Source organism: Linepithema humile, chromosome 7, assembly GCF_040581485.1.
Source record: "Linepithema humile isolate Giens D197 chromosome 7, Lhum_UNIL_v1.0, whole genome shotgun sequence".
NCBI lineage: Eukaryota > Metazoa > Arthropoda > Insecta > Hymenoptera > Formicidae > Linepithema > Linepithema humile.
In genome coordinates, this window is record NC_090134.1 from 20,000,306 (window position 1) to 20,020,344 (window position 20,039).

The 20,039-nt window shown below is 44.8% G+C and overlaps 1 protein-coding gene across 1 annotated transcript in view; it reads left to right on the top strand.

Annotated features, from left to right (window-relative positions):
• The window catches only part of Sox102F (transcription factor Sox102F), a 220,619-nt gene that overhangs the window by 45,669 nt on the left and 154,911 nt on the right, over positions 1–20,039 (top strand). The window lies entirely within an intron of this gene.

Consider the following 20,039-nt stretch of genomic DNA (forward strand, 5'->3'; position numbering starts at 1 on the left):
TCCTTCTATGCAAATTAAATGCTGTTTCCATAACCATTCGTCCGTTCCATTGAGTGAGGTTCGGTTCTTTGTCATCAAGGTAAAGGGAACTTTCACAAGGGGCCGCATTCACTCGTTCGCTCCGACCAACCAACCAGCTAACCAGCCAGCCAACCCAACCACCCAACCAGCCAACCACCCACCTACCCGGCCACCACCCATCCACAAACTACCCTTCTGATTTCAATAACCGAAAGCTCTGGCACGCTCTGTGCGATGTTAATAAAGAGATTTCTTTTGTCCCTCTCGTCAACCTTGATATCGGTTCTTTATTTTCTCCACTTCCATTTTGCGAGAAAAATAAACATTTCGTATTCTCGGCAAAGTTGATCGAATTGCGTTATTGCGCGACTTAAATATTTCGTTTTGATTAACTAATTTGTTCACTATTCATATTTTTATTTGACGTCATTTGCAGCAAATAATGATGCTTGTTGAATTTAACTTTAACTTTAAATATTTTATGTTATTATATTTATCAAACAATTTGACAATTTACATGGGAATAACAGTACCATAATCAAGCAACCAGGAAAGCGCACACAGCCGTGCATTTTGATCCTAGTGCGATTTGTTTCGGATTTTACTCTCGACATTAATAGACTCGTGATATCCAACCTACAGCGTAGCATAGAAATCTCGCGACTTAACGATCCACTAAATTATCGCTCGCGTTGGCTCTGCCCGGCGAGTGACCCTATCAGGCAGCATTAAATCCAAAGCCCGGATAGTTAATGCTCATTAACAGTACGCTATAATACGGTGTGCAACGAGGCGGAAGGAAAATTAGAGCAATAACGTTATAAACTTTCGAAATTGAATAATGCACTATCCACTGCATTAGCACATTAAACGATTCCATAATATATCTTTAGATTATTTCTACAACGTATACATGCTCAGATGAGATTTTGGTCAGTGAAAAGAGTATTTCTAAATGTTTAACAGTATTTTATATAAATAAAAATAAGAAAAGTAAATACGCGTATACATAAAAATTTTCAAAATGCGTTTGCGCGCTTATTAGTCTCGCGTTTGCCGTGAGACATTTACGAATTCAAGATTTAAACAGCATCTAAGCAGCTCTGTCATTAATAACGCCGCGAGTCAACGAGGGGGACACCTATTTTCCGTCGACGGATCGGCTCGGGTGTAGCGAGAGCCGCGGGAATCGTCCCGGCCGATTTCGCCGACGATTTGACTTCAACACGACTCGACTCGACTCGCAGCGGCAAGCGCGCGCGCCGATAGCAATGAAATTATACCCAGCACAAAGAGCGCCGGCGGGCGCGCCGGTCGACCACCGGTAATGATGCAGCGCGTTTATATTAAGAAAGCACACCGGTTGCCTCTGAACAGAAGCGAGCTGCTCCTACATCTCGTCGGACTCTCCTACATGCGTGTAATCGTACGCGCGTGTACGGACACGGCCAACTCGTGTAGGGTACACTATTTGCGCGGGGAGAGAAGACGTGTTCTTGCGTTATCGAGAAAGCTGCTAATCTCATATGACTATTGTTACGTGGTTGTCATTTACATTATACTTTGTAAATCAGATTTTTAATACATCTTTTAAAAAATTTAGAAAAAACGATCGGGATTACTTCGTGCTTCGGTCTCGGAAGAATTAACACGAAATCTTTTGACGACGAAAGAAATGAAATTACAAATACTTTAGATAATTATCCGTACGATTAGATGGTCTGTAAGGCGTTAAAATGAGCGCTACTGGCCGGTAATTAACGACCAACAGCTGATTAAGGAGAGGCTTGGTACTAGCAAACAAGGGAACGCGAGGCGAGGCAGAGGATGAAAGGTGGATAGAGCTGGGCTCGTTAAGTTTCTATCACCTGGCTGCGCCGAAGGAGAATAGCAGGACGAAGGACAAAGCGCGCGGCGGAGTCACTGGCGGACGTCCGAGAAATATGAAGCGGGAACGTATTTAACCTCTCACCTACATCGCATTAACGCCGTGTTACGGGCTGGTCTTTTTACGGTACCACCGTCCCTGCGGACAGCACCACCGCGCAACATCGAGCGTTTTATGATACGCCACGCCGCCGCGTACTCGATCATTTATGATCTTCGCGTCGTTCGCCGCGGCAACTACTCGAGTACGTGTGCGAGAACCCGTCGCGTCTCGTTCTGTTTCACGCAGATCAAATATCGATAGAACGCAATGGGGCGAACTCTTTCTTTATATATAGAATTTTGCAAAATATATAAGTAACATTTTTACTTTTACGTTAGATTGCAATACTAATTTTTTTGTAAAAATGATAAACCCACAGGCGCTATAAAAAAATTCTTCTTTTTTTTCAAAAATAATCACAAAGATGGGCTAGAGTGGAATAAAAAGGGATAATACCGGACGGCTTCATAAGCAAGAATGCCACATTGTGGAAGATGAACATGTGGAAATTGAAGAAAATTACCACCGCCAGTAGACGCTGCATGATTTATATTTTCCCTTTGCGACTCGTTCCCTTTATGCTTGATGGTCGGCTAGTCGAATAGCTCCGCACAAAGCTGTTACGCGCTCTGAAGACGTTATTAGGCACAGCGGAGAACCATACTCATCAAATCGCGCGGTTGTGCCGCACCGAATGCGTAAGCTCCGACTGTAATCTTAAACGACCGTCTGTGCGAATAGAATATCGGTTACCGCGTTACGATTCTTCGTTCAACTAGACGCGCGCGGCGTATCTGCACGACGGCACGAGTCTGCAATTTAGCTGCTCAATTTTTTTGTGTGCAAGGTTGACTATAGATAGCTTTTAAACGGAACATTTAATTTGATGATATGATCGGAAAGGATTTTATATAAAAATTAAACCGAAGATTGGAAAATTGATAACATCTTTTTTATTAGCTGTATCATGAATACGCATACAATGTGTAAATTTACCGCGATGCAGATTTGTTACATTTATATGCTACTGTTATAAAAATCAAATCACGTCAAAACGAAAACTTTATAATGTACAAATATCGCACTTTGCGAGAAGCGACATGACGCTCGAAAAAATGCACTGTGACGCATCTCTAGTTTTTATCATCGCGAATGCACTCGCCGGCGCGTTGCATCATGTAAATTCGAACAAGCTAAAACTGACCAAAGTGCCATTGCAAAAAGAGTTTTATGCAGATATAACAATATCTACATAAGGCGTATACGCTGCGACGGTGCTAGTTAGCGAGGCGTTTCATTAGGCAGATAAGGCAATCAAGCAACCGTACGTCATTACGTACGTTGCGTATAGATCGTTGTACGAGCGAGTGTGCATGTGTGTGTATGTGTCTACCGGTCGGCAAGTTACTTTACGTTACTCGTACGTACAACGCTTCGCGGAGTACCTACTCTAATAAGCCGCGTTAAGACGCAGTCCGTCAGTTTGCGGTATTCGCGGAACTTACCATACGAAATGTTCATTTCAAAGTGAAGCGGCGGATGTTTCACTCTCGCGAGCACAGCGGAAATAAAGTCGGTATTACGAGTGTAGCCCGGCTCCATCGCGAGGGAAACGCATTTACAGCTAATATGTATGTTATTCGAAATTCCTACGAAGTTACCGTCGACGTGGTGGCAAAAACCTACCATGGCGTTGCGCGTTTTATTAAATTCCATGTCCAATATAGTCGGTCTTTACTTTAATTACTCTCGATACGAGAATCCGGGGGATAACGTTTGGAAGACTAATGCGCGCGCGCATCAGTTACCGTTTCTGAAAATGCTTCTGCATCGCATCTCGTTAACTCGGAATAAATTGTATTATCCCATCTCTTGCTCGACAGCGCGGGTTATAAAAGCTAGAATATCGGTTGCACCTGCTTTAAACTCGCACTTTGCAAATAAACAGCATCGCATTTAGCGTGGCGTTTCACTCGTCGATGTTCTTTGTGACTCCTTATTAGGGCGCGCGTGCCAAATCAGTAGCTGGCTTGGTTATCCGGCTAGTAAATGGAATCGCGTGCATTCGGGATTGTCTCGATATCTCGAGCGGCCCACGTGAACAACTTGGAGACTGCAGGCGCACATTACGCACGCCCTACACCTTGTCCCTTTGACGTCCGTTCTCTGAGCGGAGAGCCAGGATATCTCCTACGACCTACGTAAAAGATTCAACAGGCTGGTACTTTTTACGAGTACATTCCGGCACGCGCAATTTTATCTCCAAGTATATTTATAATCATATCTATATATTTTTTTATCTCCTACCTGTTAATATATCAATTATTTTCATTTGTTGAAAATTGATGACGGTGTTTTTAACAGATAATAATAAAATATGATCACGTTAAGAATAAATGTATCTCGCTTATTAGAGGCGACATTCTATGCTCCGCAAGTTCGTTTCCATATAAAACTAAAGCAGCGCGGAAATTATACTTGATATATTCTTGCGAATGTGATCACGACACACGGTTGCACGCTCGACGAATAAATTCGCATGGTCGCTGAAATCGGAAAGATTAAAACCGCGCGCGAAGCTAAGACCACCATGACGAGAGCCTGTACCGAGGAGTAAATCTTTCGATCGACTACCAGCTGCCATTCGCCGCTGCGCCTTTACTCGCATGCAAGCGGGCATTCATTTATGCGCGTCTCGATATTTAATATCATAAATTATAATCCGTCCGCGAACGGGCTACCAGCAAACCGGACGATCCGGGAATTACTGGAACGTAATTAAGCGTGAAATGCCGCCGGGTTCTACGCGCGCACGGCGACAGGTCTCTGGTAACCGCGCGCAAAAATACGCGCGAGGAGCGCGTTCTGGAAGAACGAACATGTCTAGATGCCACGCAGCGGTACACACGTACCTCTTCCTGGTGCGTTTGATTTACGCTTTCGATACTTTTGAGACATCATCCGCAGGCAAGACCAAAAAAGCATTTACACATGTGCGTCAGGCTGATCAGTGACCGTCAACCAAAAAACCTGCCCGTTTTTTTTTATGCTATGATTAATATACGAATTGCATATCGAAAAGCATTATCATTTCTACAAGGTGAATATATCTTCGGTCATCGATAATAATGATTCGATCTTGCGTAAGGATATTTTATTTTATACGCCACATTATAAAGTATAATTCATATAGATAATAAGTTGTTAGTAAATGAAATGATTATCAGTCATAGTTTGCTCTAAGAATATTTAAATATTATTGAAGCCTGATAGTTTCTAACAATTCTAGTTGGATAATTCATCCAGTTTGCATGCAACTTGTCTGTTTTTCAGACGATAATTACATAATAATTTAGTTCACTTTACTATTGTACGCTCAACTTGCAAGAATTGCAAGTCGAATAAGCTATAATTATCTCGTACTCCGGTCATAAAAACAATATGATGTTTTGTTACTCAGTTTTAATGGACAGCAAACGTTACATTATATAGTTATTAGAGAATTCTCGATAATGACAAGAAAAAAACGATAGGATAATTTCTTATGTAACAAGAAGCGGATCCGAACTAGTTATTCGTATAGGTCGAAGAAACAGGTAGGCCGCGAATTTCACAATTATTCCGCTCCGATCGCGGATCGAGAGAGCACACTCACGACTCGATCAGCTGATAGCATTTTTTGATTTTTTTTTCACACCTGACTCACGCCGACTCACGTCGACCCGCTAGATCGATAAATCACGCCTCGCTCAACACACGTAGGCAATTAACGTGTATCCACGGACGATTAGGTGCGTTAAGGATTACAAGCGCCTCCGATTACGTTCCATCGTGTTTGCAGTAAAGTCAGCGCGTGGGTGTATATGACCAATAAACCAGACGTGAGAAATTCATATCAGACTGTATTTTATTCATTTTCTTATCGGTATATTGTAAATTACTGTTCCATTGCCACCTTAAATTTCTGCCATCTGACATTTTTATCTCAAATTATTCTGGAATGTTGAGGAAAGTAATTGTCTGTATTCTTATTTATCTTTATTACCCATTAACTATAAATACAATTCAAAGAAGTGGTGTTTTGATCATTTAATGATTTATGCAATATTTCCCATTAACTGCGCTTTCACAATTTCCAATTCTTTTTTTAGAAATAACAGTTAATAAATAAAACATATTTTATTCATATGAGGACTGTCGTAATGCAAAGAAACATTTGCTTTTTCACGTGGTTTTTCTGATGTTAAGATTTTCTTAATTCTAATAGGCCTTTGCATGCACGGAAGTGCTTATATTAGCATGACACGGCAAGTACCGCGGAATAATGCAGATACATTGCGCGCAGGCTTTCGAGTTCTTTTCGTGCTCGCTGAATTATCCCGCGGCGCCATATTTTGCTTGGCCACGTCCGGCGTTGGCTCCGTATCCAAGGATCTCATTCCGCCGATTCCTTCGTTTCCCCATTCGCGGCCAGACAGCACAAAGTGAGCGCGCATAAAGGCGCGACCTTCCACTAGGCGCTTCTTCCTCGTCGCCCGACGTCGTCGGGGTGGATGGCCTGTATGTGTGTAGGTAGATAGGTATATAAACGCACATATATTTTCTCCTGATCTGGAAAACAATACGCTAAGCGTGGATTTATATGCACCGTGTCTCGTGGCAATAATTTATAGTGCGAAACATTGCCTCTTCTTTGGTGTTCCCCCGAGCTTTACCCCCCCGGACGTGTCCCCTCCTCTAAATAAGGACACGACGGAAATGGGTTCCTATTTCTTTCTTCAAGATCTCCTACGCGGCACCGATAATCCGGCGCCGCTTTTCTTCTTTTTCATTACATTGCCAATGCACCATGCTTTATAGATCTTTTAACAGATCTTATCACTTCCGTACTTTCTAAACGGCATAAACTAAATTATATGTATATGTAGGTGATATTTTGCATTTATCAAGACTTTGCATTTATCAATTATTGTTTAAATGTGTATTACTTTCAACATATAAAAACAAAATCTCTGATATATGTGATTAGAATAATCTAAATTAATCTAAGAAATTTTATCTAGAGAAATAAAATATTTAGCAACGGAATATTTTAAACATGTGATATTGCATGTAAAACTCGCTTCCTCCGGAAGCATTCTTGTAAGCATAAATTTCGATTATTGGCGTTGTTATGATTTTATGCCGGAGATGTTCGGAAACACAAACGGGAACGCGATAAATCTCAACGCGCGCGTTCCGGCCTGAAGAATGGAGTTTCCCGACAAGCGCCGATTTGTCAAGAAGGGCTTCGAATACCTCTCAATGGCAACAAGCGGAAAGCTCACCCTTCGTGGCATTCCGGAGCCACAATGCCATGAATGTGCGTTCCTTATCCCAATGTCGGAGAAACGCCGGTCGAGATACGGCGGAGGGAAAAGCAGAATAGATCCGTTTCTCTCCGGGATCGGCGGAAGCCTGCAAAATTTACTTACCTACGGCCCGTTCTTTCTCCGCCGGACCCTCCAAAGCGGATAACTGTATTACGTTACATTGTGCTCTCGAGTACATAGGCGGTATCACCTGATTTTTTGTTGGCCCGACGATAAAACGCGCGGTGTGCATTGAAACTGATCGATTGAGATCGGGCACACTTGACCATCTCGGAATTTCATCAAATCTGGAACACTTTCTATATAGAGCTTCTTTTAGTAAACATAATATTTTCATACTTTGGTATCTTTCTAAAGACTAATGATATGTAAATATTTGACAGTTTAACCGATGATAAAGTCTTGAAATTAATTGTTTTCTAAGTAACGCTTTCTAAACAACATCAATATTCCATCAATTGTACTTCATTTACATATTCGCATTTATCATGTCTCGAAATTTGATTCGAATATTTTTCGTGAACCGACAGCGATCGCGCTTAAAGACGGCAGAATGCGTGTCGTCGTACGTTCCGTCGACATTTATCGGTCGTTAATTACGCGTCGCATCATCGCGCTGTTCCATAACAGAGACATACACGATCGTCCGTCGCGATGCGTGCCGACGACTGCGAACAGGCGGACGGGATCCATTTACGTGTCATTGTCTTCCCGATACCTGTCATCCGGACTTTCTCTCATCGATCGCCGACGGCTGATTCGCTGGCGCGCGCGTCCGCATAAGTCCTGGCAAGGATTTATCGCGCCCGTCGATCGTATATAATGGGTTGAACGACCTCGACTTTATCTTGGGACTTGAACCTCAGACCGGGGAACAATCGATCTCGCGCAATCCCGCGCGCGGCCCGGAGAAGGACGAGCGCCCATTATAGTCGACGGATAGACTGTGCGTGTGAAAGGTCATGACTGCCGTCGCTTCGCGATCGGCGTTTTTATACTTTCTAATGCTCCGCCGCGATCTCTCGCCGTGCGGGGTTAACGATAGCAAACGATTCCTCCACTCGCCACCGCACGAATCCACGGTCGTCTTATTATGCATCATTATGGACGGAGTTCGACACGCTTCCGGTGTCGTTCGTCCAAAATGATATCGTTTCAATCTCTCCGGCTATTTCGTTTCACGCAGACATGCGATCGTTGGATAAATGTTCTTCATAAACGTAATTCTTAAAGATTGAAAACAACATTGCTTGTCACATAGCGTGTGCGATTTTCTAAAATAAATCTTATCTTAATTACTTGTGATAGGAACGGTAAAACGTATAAATCGTTTGCGAACTATTTGCGACTGGAAATACGTAACGTCGTAAAAAGATTATTATTATTGGAATTCGCGCGGAATTGAGATTAGTGGCATTCATAAGCGATTAGAATTGTGTCGTAACGGAGAAAGCGAAACGCAAAAGGACCTGCGTCTGTATTGAAAACACGGTAATACACTTGTAGACACTAACGAGCCCCGACAATTTAATGGCATAATGTCGTTACACTCCCGAGGAGAGGCGTTGCACCGCGATAGAGAGATATAATAGGACTGGCGCTAATTAATAATTAATAACCCGGATCCAAATTAAATGGCTTTAAGGGCCGAGGGTGGTCGCCGATACGGAGCGATGAATGCCGCGGCGCGTGGTATATCGGAAATGGCATTGGGGTGGTTCGGAATGGCAGAGGGGCGAGAGCGACAGCAAAAGAGAGCGAGAGGGAGAAGGGAATTCTCCTATTCGAAGGGTGTCCCCGGGAGCTCAGGATTGCTCCGAGGGGTGTTGCATTATTTATGGCCGCCATCGATCATCGTCCGGCGAGCAGGACGCGTCGCGAACACCCCACTAATCGCCATATGACAACCGTATTTATTTTAAAGTCGCCCACGTCAACATATGATGCATTAATCTTAATTGTTTCACTCGCGCCGCGCCACCCTCGTGGATGTGGAAAGGATTTCTCGGGCCTTCGCTGAGACAGCTGTATAGAAAAGCGAGCTCCGAGTTCTCGCCGCTGATACGCTTCGCCGAGAAGTATCGATCTGACGATACCTTTAACATACGTTGTCGCTTATTAATTCATACGGTTAACTTGAGCGTGCATCCGTCACGAACAAATCGCTCGCGACCCCCATTGAGCGCCGTTGCATCGTCGAAAGTGATTTCTACGAGTACCCGCTTCTCCTGGCAGGTAAGCTCATTGACCCTCGACCGCGATAGAACCGCAGGAAGCGGCACGAAAGCAGCCGGAGTACGCGAGGGTGGAAGTACGGTGCAAGTAGTGCTATGAAATATGCATAGAGAGTGAGAGAGAGAGATGGCAAGGAGCCCGGGGTGCACGACACCGAGCGATGGGAGGAGGAAAGAGAGGAAAACGGAGAAGGAAGAGACGATGGAAGACGAAACATGAGCGGCGGGAGAGAGGGATGGCGGACTTGCGCTGTATTCGAATCCGAAGTCGGATGAGAGAGACAAGAAGACCGTTGCACCTTGGCAAGCATACGGCGACTAGAACGTAACGGAAGGAGCGCAACGTCGAGAGAAGGCAGAGAGGGGCTGCTGCAGGATCGACGTACAGGAACAGCGTCACGCACGCATCTGCAAGGGAACGCGCGAGTGGTGCGAGAAGAGATGAGGCAAGCGGGAGGGGAGGGGCTTTCGCTCACCCCGTGGTTGCACAGTGACGGCGGGGGTCGTCCGTTGACCTCGTTCGCCTCGCCATTGCTTAACCCGCAACGCGAACCATTATCTTCGCGCTGCGCAACGTGTGTGCACTTAGACGCGCATCCGTGCGTTGTGCGTCCGCATGGGCGCGAGAGAGCGCGTGCATACCGATGATGATTTATGACATTAGCGCGGACATCGTCGTCTAAAAGCCCGAAGATTGGAATCCTAAATGAAACATCATGAATCAATGCTTTCCGCCTGAAATCTATTTACACGCGCAGATTTTTTTTACATTCTGAAACGTTACAAGGAATGCTTGTACGCTGGAGTCGCTTGTAAGATAAACATTCTTTCTCTTTTACACGTTTAAGATTGCACTAAATTCTTAGCTAATTTCAAAGAATCATTTCAAAACTGTGAAAAAATATTTATAAGTCAATCGATATATGAGCCTCTCAGAAACCAAAGAAATTGATCAATTTGACTTTTCACACACAAAGGATCATACAAACATTTTTTTTAATTATTATCAAAAATTTGATGTTACAGCGTTAAGTCATAATATTAAATATCATAGCAAGCAACTTTTTCGATGACAGTATCCTTATCTATGAGAAATGACAAATTAAGACATAGAAATCTGCGAAATAAATGTAACTCGTTACAATCTCCGCTGAAAATCGACGGATATTTACATCCGATTGCATGTATTAAAAAAGAAGATAAAAACGTCATTTCCGATAACATAATAATCTGCAGGATGCTGTAGAAATGTGGCGTTATCCGGATATTTGTTCGGTGATTTATTGGCGGGACATCGGTGGCCAGAGCGAAATCAATTTCCGTCTATACGGCGAATGATGTTTCACGGTTGATCTCGATGGTTCGATCGTGCGAGGAGAAATCGCAGGACGAGTCGCGCAGCGCTGGCAATATGCAACGCAGCTCGCAAGACATCCGTATGCCGAAGATTGCGCGGAGCCGCCGCTGCCGGCACGAGAGCCGTGTACGATAGGCACGGCTCCAAGCAGCGCGTCCCGGACTGGCATAACTTGTTCAACACGTTCTTCGCGCGATGGGGTCATCGCCGAAGGAGAAGAGATGCTGCACTGACCGTCGGGGTCACCACGGGGTTGCGCCGCGGCAGCGCACACGTGGCAGCTTGCCGCCGGCAATTCGGTTGCCGGCAATAGTATTCCAGCCGGGAATATCTGGCGAGCTCTCTCGCGCGACCTACCGATATAAATCACTTGAGATAATCACGGCCGATGGCCGCTTAATCGTAGGACACCGTCGACGCGCGAATGCGAGAAGCCTATTTGCCGCGCGGGAGAGCCGCGTCAAGTCGGCCAATTATTACGAGAGAGATATGCGTCCGCGCGATTGGACGATCGGTGAAAAGTTCAATCACGGCGCTAACCCGGCGATCCTGTCGCGTGAGCAGGTGTCTGAACAGATCGTCGTCTAAGCAGTCAGCGACTTGCAGCATGAATCTCGCTTAAGGAATAAACCAGTTATGTATTCTAGAAAAAAGAAAATTCCGCGATACATCATCATTACAGATAAGAATAGCAATTGAGATTTGCATGGCTAATATATAATAATAAATTGTTAAAAATACAAAATATATACGCGCGCACATTTACAAATATCTACGTTGAATATTCCAACTCAACATATTACAATAATATATTAATATTTGATATTTGTATTTCTTTTATCCGCAGCTGCTCTAAAATATAACGCTGTCTGTGCGATTCTTCGCGAAATCAAAGAGCACGTTCAAAGACAGCCCGTCTCTCTTTACAGCCTGAATGGCGAAGCCGGATAAGCAAGCCGGCGGAAAGGTGTCGCGATAATGTAGTTTCCACAGTTTCTGCTACGAGCGCGATTCTTTCTAATTTCGTGCCTTCTCTTCTTCGCCCCGCTGCCCCGCGCTTGGATAATATGAGAGCGTCCCCGGAGCTGGAGGGCGGACGCGCCTCCGTTACTTTTCTAATGACAACGGCGCCAATCGAGGCGGCCCCGCGACAAAAGCAGGGTAATGAGAACAGAAGTAAATCATCGACTATTGTGAGGTAATCTCCGTGTATTGTCTGCCGGTACGCGCGTGATGTATTATGTTATTGGGGAGAGAGAGAGAGAGAGAGAGAGCGGGCGCAAGCGAGAGCCAGCGACCGTCGCAAAGACGCCAAAAGCTTTTCCGTCGTCTCGAACGCTTCTTTCAGTGCGCAATTGCATCCCGCCGTTCGTCCTCTCGATCGACGTTCCACGAGTCACGCGATGCGACAATCGCATTAGTCACGTTTCCTCTTAATGAATGTTTTGCCGATTCAAAAAAAGCCATTATCGTATCGGCGCTTATAAATCAAATTCAACTCGCAATGAAAGATAGCACTTGTCTTCTCGTCCTGTCATTGTAATTCGCGATCAATGGATCGCTCAATGCAACCTTTATTGTGAGACGCAAGCGACTAGTCACAATATTATAATTCTCGGCGCGCATTTACAATCAGGTCGAAGTTCAGCCAACAACTGCCGGGCTTTATCCAAATGTTTTGAAAAAAAAGCTAACCACGCCGCGTCGCGCGCTTCTTGCCGACGTCACTGTTAATAATTTCTCGCGGGGAAAGCGCGCGTCCAGTCGAGTGTATCTGCTGTTATCGCAACACGCGGATAGCAAACAACCGATCTCACGCGGGACACCAATCGACGCGTCAATGGGACTCTCGAGAGACTTCAGCCGTATAATGAAGATGACATGCGATGAATTAGCGGAGACTGACAATCAATAATTCTGCTGCCGGTTCGGGAATGTGCCGGAAGCACTCCCACCGTTTATACGCACGGTCGAAGATATCGTTTGCGGGAGGAAAGTAAACGTCCCCGGCGCTATCGATCGATTGGGAGGAAAATGCGACCTCGTGCGGCAGCTCGTTCTTGTCGCCCGAGACACCTACGTAAGTTAGACCCGAGTTCTCAAATGGGACACGTATTCGCGGCGGAGCGGGAGGATCGAGAAGCGTTTCCTTATTGGTGCATTTACGCGACGCGGGGAGACAACGGTGCAACGAACCGTTACAATTCCTTCCCGCAACGATGCACTGCGAAAGAAATACTTTGTGCGGACATGCCTGCACTCTCGGCGATGCCAATGCACATCCTGATGATGTTTATTTTTTGGCAACATCAGCTCCGAATTAAGCAATTTGCGATTACATTCGCGATACCACGGCTTTCTGCCTGTGTGCTCATCCGCTACTGTCCTCGTTTTGTTTCATTGATCGCGAATCTCCGATCGCGTTGAGGAACGCAGTAAATCTGTTAATAAAGGCTCGCCGGAACGACCGGCGCCTCAACAATTGGCATACTCGGCACAATCCCGTTACATCGTGCGCGCACTTGATGCAACTATCATACGCGATTCTTAACGGCCGTAGATAACGAGGTGCGATATAACGATCTGCGTTCGGAGGCAGGAAGAATATCGCGTGGCGGAATACCGTTACTGTCTCGCACCGTCGTTGTGTTTTTCTCGAACCCGCCGCCGGGCTAGTCGTAACGCCGAGAATGTATCGATTTTCTTTCGGTCGGGAGAAAATAATCGTTCGTGGTATTTCAGCGATCCGTGTGATCTCGCAGCGGGTAACGAGCGATTGGTCGGGGAGTCTGAAAGTGGAACGCCGGGAAGTGTGTCAACGACGAAACAATTCAGCGCACGCATTATTAGGCAGGCTTCAAACTTGGCTTCGAACTCGGCTTGTTTGTCATCTCGCGCGGACGAGTCTGCGGTCCCGAGAGATTAAAACCGGTCAGATATGGATGTTACCGGAACTTGTAAAATTAATTTTTTTTTTTGCGGAATAAAAAAACATGACATTTTCTGCGCAATCAATAATTTGGAAAATTTTATATAAATAATCCTTTATAAATTGCATTGATAGGGATTTAAAAAAATTTAAGCATCAGAAATTTTCATAAAAATTTATTTCTAGAACAAATATAATTTAAGTTTATATTTTAATGCGCGATATGATACGATAACAATAATTTTTGTATATTCGAAACGATACGCGACAAGTAGCACAAAGTATACTTCTCCGCGTTTACAAGATCCAAAATTAAATTCACCAAGATTATACCGGTTTCGATCTCCTCGCATGATTCTTTTTCGAATAAAAAAAAAATTCTTGCGACCGTCCTGTACACCCGTGACGGGAAGAGTCTTAACAAGCCACGTGGATGTTGCGCGTCTGACGAAATGAGATTCAAATCTTTCCGATGATCGCGAAAGGAGAGGGCAGTCGGAGGAATGAGGAGAGGGTTAAGAGAGAAGATACACGAAGTGCGGGTATATCGAGCAGGATATAAGTAGAAGAACTCACGGACTGTCACCGGGAGTACAAAGTGCAGGATGGCTGACGCGCCAGTAAAGGAAACTCAGGAATATATCTCGCTTCTCATCTCCGCGCTCCCGTTACAGTTATATTACTTCGCCTTCTTCATCGCGAGATTCTCATCGAAGTTTCAGGTTGTTGATATAAAAAATCGCGCGTGCAACTGTTAAAATTATTCCGAACATTGTCATATAAATATTTTACATTGTCATATTAACATACTGTGAATGCAATAGTTTCATGATAAAAATAATAGAATAATATATACGCTATCAGTATATACGCTCCAATTTTATAGATAAAATATTGATAAAAAAATAATTATAGATTATACAATAAATGTCTGCTCGGTGATTTGAATCATCGTAGATGAAAGCGTAGCGCAAGAAGCATTCTGATTTATCGATAGACTAGCAAGGCTCTGTGATATTCAACGATACTTCATTTTCGACAAATTAGTATCACACGGATAGGATGTAATCGTATTCTAACGATCGCACAAGGATTACACGACAAGAATCGCGTCGAGAATTAATGATAAGCCGCCTCTCATGTACAATCTCGTGTATACAGAGTGGCAGAGGCCAGATCATCTTCTTGCTAACCTTGTAAGGAGGTAACCCCCTGGCGCATTCTACCTCGCTAGTAACTAAACATTTGCCACTCGCTCGAGTACCTACTCCTGTTCTCAACAGTGCAAACGGCGAAGACTGCTCCGGACTACTGCTCAAACGCGGCAGTTACATCCTGGCAATACCGAACGTTTCGCTATCTGTCCCGAGATATCGGTCTTGCACGGATTTAGATCACCTTTTAGAACACGCTCGTGCGGAACGCCGGATGTCGGGCATTCCTTGAAGTCAACTTCTCATAGCTTGAAACTCAAAAAGACTGTTTTTTTTTATTTTTCGAGATTCTATCAATTAGTGTAGACAAAATTTTTATAATTTTGCTTTTCTGCGCTGATTTGCCGCGACATAATCTTATACTTTGTAGTCTTTTATTTGAAAATGTATTATTTTTCATTTTTTTACATAAATATTCTATATGTATTTTGGAGCTACTTATTTTTTTCAGATTTCAAATAATATGCAGAACGTTGATAAACTCCAAGGCACAACATTTATAATGAATAAAATGATCCTCTTTCGGTGGCTAGCGAACGTCGGGTAGTCTTGCGACATCGTGCAATTTAAAAAAAAACGAGATAGAAAAAACCTACCGTCGTTATTGGACCCGTGAGAATTTTTTTTTTCGCGACACGATAACGCCGCCGATAGCCCGCACTCCGAACGTGTCCGCGGAATACACTTGTCTTGATTTTCACGAGCGAGACCAAAGAACGAATCTGGCTCTTGCTCACATATCTGCTCACTAAAATAAGCGTGTGTGCACACACCGCACTGGAATAGTGGATAAATTTAAACCGATGTAGGGAATACCGTTACTATTGCTGCGTGTATCTGATACAGTCGTTGCTACTGAAACCGCAATCTCGCGACATTACGCGGTGCTCCAGAGGAGTCTGGATGCGCGCTTTTTCCTTCTTCGTATCGTGCATTCTGTTATCGCGCTTGATATTTCCTACGACGTTAATGTCGAACTCGCATAAGTTCCAAGCTTTACAATGGCATTCACTCCGTAAGAGATGCCTAACAACAGACACCTCTTTATTCTTACAAAAGTAATAATTGGTATAAATATTCAAATATTAAAGATGCAAATATTTTTATATTGCATAAATTTTTCAAAGATTTCATTCATAATCATAATAGTTCATTTTTTTAATAGAAAAGAATTTGTCTATGTTTTATAATGGTACAGAAATAGTGTTTAGTAATTTAGTAATTTTAATGAGACTTACAGCAAGGAAATGCTTTAACGAATCATTTCAGATACAAATTTTCTTGTTAATATAAACGCAACAGACTGATTAATTTGTACGTGACGTAAGCGGAAGAAATAAATCGTGATAAAGCGCGAGGTTGGTGCTTGAAGTAGGGATATTTCGTGAAATAAGAAAACGAGCGGGCAAACAGCCAGCGATATACTGGGCGGAGGAGGCAGAGGTAGATCGGCAGTTAGGCAGAGCAGCGGCACGGCGCGCGGATCTCTAACGTTAACGCGGGCTAAACTACACAGCCTTGGCGGGCGTAAGTCGGGCTATTATCGGGCTGTGCGCTGAAAGCCCTCTGCTTTCATCCGCTAATGGCGAACTCTCTGCTCGTCTGCTCTTTTAGTGCGTCATTAATACAAGTTGCACATATCGAGAGTCGGTGCGCTACAATAATTTACATGAATGAAATTGAAAATTTTCTACTCTGTGGAAGAGAAAAGAGATGCAAAGGAGTGAGAAACAGTGACGCGGCGCGATGGGAGAAAGAGAGAAAAGGTACGGATTAAGCAAACAGCGAAGGGAAAAAGAGAGAAAGAGAGAAAGCCGGAGTGCGCGACGGAGAGAGGGAGGGGGGGTTGCGCGAGCGAGCAAAGAGCAACGGAGAGGACGAAAATCTTCTGGCATTTTATGTCAGTAATTACATGAAAGATGGTATAACCCAGCCAACCGACAGACCGACAGACCGACCGACCGAACCTACCTACACTCGCCTGACCTCCCCCTTCCACCTGTCCTCCTCGTTTCCGAGTCAACCAACCAACGTGCGTCCTCCCCTTTCAGCCGTCGGCTGAATCCCCTTTAGCCTTCGTTTCTCATCTCTTCGACTCTGTCCTCCCTGTCCTTCCGCGGCTTTTTCTGTCTCTCCACATTCGTGCTGAGAGGCGAATGGCAAGGGCAAAGGACGAGTGAGAGAGAGAGAGAGAGAGAGAGAGAGAGAGAGAGAGAGAAAGACGAAGAGTGCAGGATGGAGGAGAAAGAGTCCTTTTTATGCTTTAATTTGTGCATGAAGTGTCCGGCCGAGGATTTAACTACGTCGTACGGCTGAATCCACGGCTTTTCCCCTCGAAGTCGCCCCCGACGTGGCAACGAGACAGCGTCCTCGTCTACATGACCCGCTCGGACGATGAGCGCGAATTCTACAAAACGTAACACGACCACGAGGACGACGAGGGAGCCGGGAGAGGTGGCTTACCTATCGTTGACCTCGTGCACTTTATTATGCACGGTATCGTGAGTTAGCGCAAATAATGTCGTCGTAAAGCAATCACCCCGACGCGATCCCCCACGCCTACGCGCGCAGACTTCCATGTGAGAGCGGTATCGTACGGCGAGGATGTACGAACGCTCGTAAGTATCGTCTATGCATCGCGAGCCGATGCGCTGCGAGACGCTTGCACACGGGGCGTGAATTAATGGTAACTCGTGAGCTCTGCGAAATAAATTCAGAGTTTCTCCGCGCCGGGGAATCTTCGCGCACCTGACCACGGCAAAGTGTGATTTCTCGTCGGCACAACGCTTCTTGGGGAACAACGGGAGAGAAAAACATTTGTCGCGTTACTTTAACACTTTCGCATGTAACCGTATCGGAAACGATTACACCCATGTATAATTCATAGCGCCGTAACAATACAGCAAAGTCCTCTGACCTTTATAGTGCAGCTCGCTTTCTCGTCTTTGCTTTCAATTATGCGCGGAACGCTGTGCTACATTGTGTCCGTTTTTTTTTTCACGCGACAGTGGAAGATGTAGAGATATGCGTTGTTCGATAAAGATTGTCCAGATAATTTATTGCAATTTTAGATATTACGTTGCCGGAATATGCATTTCACAGTTTCCCGCGGCACTTCTGGAGAAATCGAAGGACTTCCATGTTGCCACGAGGATCCTGTATGACTTGCAATTCGAAGGCAACCTCAAGTTATGTTATCAACTGGTAATTTGATTTTCCAAGTTATATTGCAACAATCCCGAAACATTGATCGTACGCAGAAAAGTGGTGCGGAACTCCATGCAAACCCAAGCATGCACTTCAATATCGATATTTCGAAGTTTCTGAGAAGTAGTATAATTAAACTTCTACTTCCCGAATGGCAATATAAATATGTAAATATACACTTGCAATCGAACTGAACGAAATAATTTGTGTATCGCAACATGCCGAACGGTCACGAGGATACTCGAATGTTTTTAATTAATTTACAAAGTGAAAATTCCGTCAGTTAAAAATTCCCGTTGAAGCATCCCCTCGCTCCGGCCTCGGCTACGTCATTTTATCGTCTTCCGCGAGATCACCGCGGGCGATCGCCGACGCGGTTTGACTTTCCGAGTCGCGCAGCGAACTTCGAGCGCTCTCAGTGTACAGCAGGTCGTTGCCGAGTTCTTCGCCGACATCACCCCCGGCTAGTCGGTAGCTATAGCGGCCATACGTCAACGTCCATTACACTTCCACTCCGCTGCTGGCTTTAATGTTTTCGACTCGGGCACTCTTTATCCCACCTTGCAGCTAATTAGCGAGCCAGATACCGGACACGCGCTTCCAGCGTTCTCGTACCACCGGTATACATATGCTCTCTTTCTCAGTCTCTCTCGCTCTCTCTCTCTCTTTCTCTCTCTTCCTCTCTTCTCATGCCTACAAAGTCCTTCTACGTTCACCACCCGTCTCCTCTTCACTCACCTCGTCCTTACTCTCGCGGGAACCTTGTTCCTTCCTTTCTCTCTCTCTCCCTCCCGTTCTCTCCCGCGTTACCTGCGGTTCCTTCTCTGCCCGAGGGACACGTCCTCCTCGTTCTAGTCGTCGCGGAACCGGCCCGACTCCGCGATTATTCCAAACTCATTTTAACTCATTACCCGGGTCCGCCGCTGCAGAATGGCGCGCCGACAAGTGCGCCGTACGTGAGCACGACGATGCTCGGGAAGCCGGAATATAAATATGAAAATTCGCGCGAGGGCATTTCTCCCCTTCGGTCCATCCGTGACTGCTCTTGTACTTCTCGTCTTCGTATATATGTGCGAGTGCGATGATTCCATTAAAATTTATTACCGTCGAGGTAACATGTTGTTGGACACGTATCATAACTTTCTAATTGTTACACATTGTATCTCGGACAGAAAGAAGTGAGTTATTAAAAGATAATTTTCCAGAAATTACAATTAATTGCTACTCGGCTTTTTTACACACAAGATGATTGTTATTCTAAAGTGTCAGCTGCTCACATCACGCAAAATGATAGGAAGGTTCATAAGGAATCGTTTAAGCCGCGCAAATTTAAAGCTCAGTAGAATGATCGTTGTTGGAGGAACTTTTTCGACAGGAAGATTACGCGATCAGCTAAAGCGGCATTCAATTTCGAGTTCTTCCTAACTCCATTAACTACTTCTCCAAGAGGATACTCCGGCAGGCAGCGATCTCTCGTACGGTCATGGGAGTAATTCCTCTCCGACTTTGACCGGTGTGTACATGGCGGCCGGGATAAGTTTCGAGCTGATCATTAGGTAAGTTTAGAAAAAGGGCCACTCCGAGGTTTCATTAGGAAATGGATGAAACAGTGGATATACGTGGATTGGAAAGGAGGCGGTTCTGCACGTAGCGGGAATGGGTAAAGCTTTGAAGCTCGCGATGACTCGAACTGATAATCCATTAGGATCCGTCTACTTAGAGTATAACATCTATTTGAATGCAAATCAATAGGGAATGGGAAAGGACGGTAGCCA